We start from the raw sequence: 6003 nt of genomic DNA, 5'->3' as shown, positions 1-6003 counted from the left end.
TGTAGTGCACGTACACGTGCGTGCTGTGTGCATGCGTGTGCACGTACACGAGCGTGCATGCGTGCGTGTACACGTGCGTGCGTGCGTGCGTGTGCTTGTATCGAACAATATCACGCATCTGCTTGCTGCCAACCGTTAAACTCCGCATGTGCGCATATGACGTCAATGTTTATAAACATAAAACATTGCTATTGCATGAGAATCACTGAAGAACTGCTCCGTCAATCACGCGAAACGCAAGAGAAATTCAACGACGGCGAAATATACAGCTGTGTTACACACACGCAGCAGCTAGGGCCTGCATAACTCCCAAATCCCATTGGTTGATACAAATCACGTACCTCAAACTCCTGTTTTATGGTGCACTGTGACCCTAACCCTAACCCTAACCCTATAAACAAAAAGAATTATTTGTTGTTATTAAATTGTTGTAAATAAATCATGTAAATATGGATAAACATGGAAAAATACAGAAAACAGGAAAATAATGAAAAAACAAATGGGATTCGATCCAACGACATTTCAGCCGTGTCGTCTCTGCTCTAGGCGTTCAGCTATTGAGACATTGGGTTTTTGTGTTATGGATGTGCCTTGACAACACTGTGGTGTCATTGAGAAGTTTGAGGCACGTGATTTGTATCAACCAAAGGGAATTCGGAGGGCCACGTCACCAAGTAAACATCGTGAGTGGCATGCGGTGGGCGTAGCCATTGAGGTAATTAGGGTTATTTACGTTTTATTATAGTTTTTCGTGCGCTTTTAAATCCCAAAAGTTTTCAACGATGCTACCATGACATGTTTACCAGCAAACGCTGTGTCAAGTTAGTGACTGTTGCCCACGAATTGAGATTAGTCAAATTCCCAGGTGATTCTGGTATGATTTATCCCTGTCTTGTAAAAATTGCCAATAGGGAGAGCGTGCTGCTGCATATATAAACTCAAACCTTCGGTTTGCACAAGGACGGGGCGTCCGGGGGGGCACAGTAACGTCTAGCTTCTAGAGCAGCTTTATATAGCCGCTATATGATGAACACACAGATCAGTTTGACCCGGTGTAGCGCAAAATTTCTGACTTGCGAAATACATGATATAGGATGCGTATGCGCATGCGTACGCGTATGCGCATGCGCACTTCGCATGCGTCCCGACCCGACCAATCACAGCTCGTCTTTATGTGCGAAATTTCTGACCTGCGAAATAAATGATATAGGATACGTATGCGCATGCGCACTTCGCATATATGCTCAAATATGGCGACTTCCACTTCAGCTAAGACACCAGCTCAATACAAAAAAGCGTCAGTAGAGGACGTACTTTTATTACTGAAGTCTGATAGGAACTCATTTGCTGGCCTGGATAAAGCAACGCAGGCAAAACGGTTGCACACCCCGTATGAGTATGCTAAAAACTTCGAATACGAAGGTAAACACCACCGAGATAAATCTCCAATAATTATTGGAGCATAATTATAATAAACAGTATTTATGTTCTATAGCCCACATCTGCAGTCTTTTAATTACACATTCACAGTGACTTTATTTTTTTCAAGGACATAATATACGGTCACAATAGTGTCCAGAGTATGCTATAGCTGTATATAGACAGAGTTGCGGCAATGGGGGGTTCCCAGTTTTTCTTTGTCACGTTGTTCGTGGACGCCATACTGTATCCAGCTCGATCACCCGTGCTGACTGTACTGTGTTGTAGTTATGTAACATTAATTCTGTAGTGACAATAAACCTAATTTTGATAAATCTGAGTTAAACAGCTTGTACATTACCTACCCAGCTAACACAAAAACGTTATTATAACGTTTTATAATGTTTTGCAAAAGTTGTTATGACGTTTTTTGTAACGTTTATATAAGGTAAATGAGTAGGGTTTTCATAACGTTTTCTAAACGTTTGTAATAACGTTTTCTAAACGTTTGTAAAATTGTTTTTATGTAACGTTAACATAACGTTATTGTATGGGGTCCTGGCAACGTTGATATAACGTTAGGCCTAGTTAATGTATTCACAATAACGTGATTATAACGTGGATTTTATACTGAAACGTAATTTGTGTATGTGCGCGTGCGTGCGTGCATATATATACTGTAATAATAATAAATCCTTGTGGAAGCTCATCTCGGACTTATGAAATTATTTGTGTGATCGCTTTTCCTTTAAGCAGAAATGCAACCAACACGAACGAACTGGATTCCCTTTCAACCGTTTTATTATATTTCAACCGGACATTATACAATAACACAACGCAAGGTTCAGAACATTTCTATCTATACGATCACATGCCTACATATAGTCGGGCATCTCCCGACGTATCACACCAAACTGAAATCTTAAATCAACTAAGTTTCATTATCTTCCCACTCTCGTATACGGCGTCCGTTGGGAGTTACGCGCGCTATGCGTAGGAAATTCGCTTGAAGGTCGTGTGAATGATGACTCACATGCGTTTTCGCGTGGATGCCGAGCACGCTCTTGCTCGTGAACGAGACGCCGCACGTCTCCCAGACACGCGGCTCGACGAGGTACTCGCGGCCCTGGATGCGGTGCACGCGCGCCGCCGTGTCCGACGTCGCGCACGCGTGCCGCAGCAGCAGGTCCTTGCGCGCGAACACGCGGCGGCAGTACTCACACTGGAGCGTGCACGCGCGCGATGCTCCAGCCCCTTCTTCTTGAGAGTTATTGCGCATGCGCAACCACTTTTTTAGACGTGCAGTACGGCCCAAATAAAAGTACGTAATATAGCTTGCTGCGGGAGAGATGGGTGGGATACTGAGGAAAGGTGGCAGGGAAGACAGCCGAGGGGCGGTGGAAGAAGAAGGAGGCTGAGCGTGCGACAAGGGAGACAAGGGAAAGGATGGGCGGGGATGAAGTAGTAGTTGTGTACCCTACTGGCTAGGGCGCTCTCCTAAATATAAACACAGGTGTACTAATAGGAATTTATTACAGAAACCTATGCTGAGATACCTCCTGACCAAATTAAATTCATATTCACTAGTAAATATAACTCCGCTGGTGAGATATTGCCCTTGCGCTAACATACTAACGTAGCCAGATTGTGTACTGGCTGGTATATGTAACAGGGACTTTACATGCAAGGGCTTCTTCCCACATGCGCGAGCACCGTTTTAGACGTGCAGTACGGCCTAAATAAAAGTACGCAATATAGCTTGCTGTGGGAGAAAAGGGTGGGAGACAGGGGGAAGGTAGCAGGAAAGACAGTCGAGGCGCGGTGGAAGAAGTAGGAGGCTGAGCGTGCGACAAGGGAGACAAGGGAAAGGGCGGGCGGGGATGAAATAGTAGTTTTGCAACCAAATGGCTAGGGCGCTCTCCTAATTATACACACAGGTCTACTGATAAGAATTTAATACAGAAATCTATGCTGAGATACCCCCTGATCAAAGTAAATTTATATTCATTAGAAAATATAACTCCGCTGGTGAGATATTGCCCTTGCGTAACATACTAACGTAGCCAGGTTGTGTACTGGCTGGGAACAGGGCCCTTGCATGCAAGGTCTTCTTTCCACATCTTAAGTGAGGTCTACTGATGGAATATTATCATAGAAATCTATGCTGGGATAACCCTTCTTCATTTTAAATTGATATTTTAGCAAAAATATTCTTATTCTTGGGAGATATTGTGCATGCGCGAGCACCGTTTCAGACGTGCAGTACGGTCTAAATAAAAGTACGTAATATAACTTGCTGCTTGAGCGAGTTGTGTGAGACTGAGGGAAGGTGGCAGGGAAGGCAGCCGAGGGGCGGTGGAAGAACAAGGAGGCTGAGCGTGCGACAAGGGAGACAAGGAGAAGGACGGGCAGGGATGAAGTAGTAGTTTTGTACCCTACTGTCTAGAGCGCTCTCCTAATTATACACGCAAGTCTACTGATAAGAATTTAATACAGAAACCTACGATGAGATACCCTTGACCAAATTAAATTCATATTTATTAGAAAATATAACTCCGCTGGTGAGATATTGCCCTTGCGCTAACATACTAACGTAGCCAGATTGTATACTGGCTGGCATATGGAACAGTGACCTTACATGCAAGGGCTTCTTCCCACATCTTAAGTGAGGTCTACTGATGGAATATTATCATATAAATCTATGCTGGGATAATTCCTGTTAATTATAAATTTATAATTTTGTTAAAAATATTCTTCTTCTTGAGAGTTATTGCGCATGCGCGACTACCTTTTCAGACGTGCAGTACGGCCTAAATAAAAGTACGTAATATAGTTTGCTGCGGGAGCGAGGGGTGGGAGACTGAGGGAAGGTGGCAAGGAAGACAGCCGAGGGGCGGTGGAAGAAGAAGGAGACTGAGCATGCGACAAGAGAGACAAGGGGAAGGGTGGGCGGGGATGAAGTAGTAGTTTTACACCGTACTGGTTAGGGCGCTCTCCTAATTATGAACACAGGTCTACTAATAAAAATTTATTACAGAAACCTATGCTGAGATATGCCCTGACCAAATTAAATTCATATTCACTAGCAAATATAACTCCGCTGGTGAGATGTTGCCCTTGCGTTTACCTACTAACGTAGCCAGATTCTATACTGGCTGGCATATGGAACAGGGACCTTACATGAAAGGGCTTCTTCCCACATCTTAAGTGAGGTCTACTGATAGAATATTATCATAGAAATCTATGCTGGCATAGCCCCTCTTCATTTTAAATTCATAATTTTGCCAAAATATTCTTCTTCTCGGGAGATATGGCGCATGCGCGAGCACCGTTTCAGACGTGCAGTGCGGCCTAAATATAAGTACTAAATATAGCTTGCTGCGGGAGAGAAGGGTGGGAGACTGAGGGACGGTGGCAGGAAAGACAGTCGAGGGGCGGTGGAAGAAGAAGGAGGCTGAGCGTGCGACAAGGGAGACAAGGGGAAGGGCGGGCGGGGATGATCAAAGAAGTAGTTTTGCACCCTACTGGCTAGGGCGCTCTCCTAATTATGAACACAGGTCTACTAATAAGAATATTGGAAAAACCTATGCTGAGATACCCCCTGACCATATTAAATGCATATTCATTAGAAAATATAACTCCGCTGGTGAGATATTGTCCTTGCGCTAACATACTAACGTAGCCAGAATGTATACTGGCTGGTATATAGAACAGGGACCTTACATGCAAGGGCTTCTTTCCACATCTTAAGTGAGGTATACTGATAGAATATTTTTATAGAAATCTATGCTGGGATAACTCCTCTTCATTTTAAATTCATAATTTTGGCAAAATATTCTTCTTCTTGGGAGATATTGCGCATGGGCGAGCACCGTTTTAGACGTACAGTACGGCCTAAATAAAAGTACGTAATATAGCTTGCTGTGGGAGAGAGGGATAGGAGACTGAGGATAGGTGGCAGGAAAGACAGCCGAGGCGCGATGGAAGAAGGAGGAGGCTGAGCGTGCGACAAGGGAGACGGCGGGAAGTGCGACAAGGGGAAGTGCGGGCGGGGATGAAGTAGTAGTTTTGTACTCTACTGGCTGGGGCGCTCTCCTAATTATACACACGGGTCTACTGATAAGAATTTATTGCAGAAACCTATGCTGAGATAACCCCTGACCAAATTAAATGCATATTCATTAGAAAATATAACTCCGCTGGTGAGATATTGCCCTTGCGCTAACATACTAACGTAGCCAAATTGTATACTGGCTGGTATATGGAACAGGGACCTTACACGCAAGAGCTTTTTCCCACATTTTAAGTGAGGTCTACTGATAGAATATTATCATAGAAATCTATGCTGGCATAACTCCTCTTCATTTTAAATTCATAATTTTGCCAAAATATACTTCTTCTCGGGAGATATGGCGCATGCGCGACTACCTTTTCAGACGTGCAGTACGGCCTAAACAAAAGTACGTAATATAGTTTGCTGCGGGGGCGAGGGGTGAGAGACTGAGGGAAGGTGGCAGAGAAGACAGCCGAGGGGCGGTGGAAGAAGAAGGAGACTGAGCGTGCGACAAGAGAGACAAGGGGAAG

This window comes from Priapulus caudatus, unplaced genomic scaffold (genome assembly GCF_000485595.1).
Source record: "Priapulus caudatus unplaced genomic scaffold, Priapulus_caudatus-5.0.1 Scaffold1139, whole genome shotgun sequence".
NCBI lineage: Eukaryota > Metazoa > Priapulida > Priapulimorpha > Priapulimorphida > Priapulidae > Priapulus > Priapulus caudatus.
Note: the sequence above shows the minus strand (reverse complement) of the source record.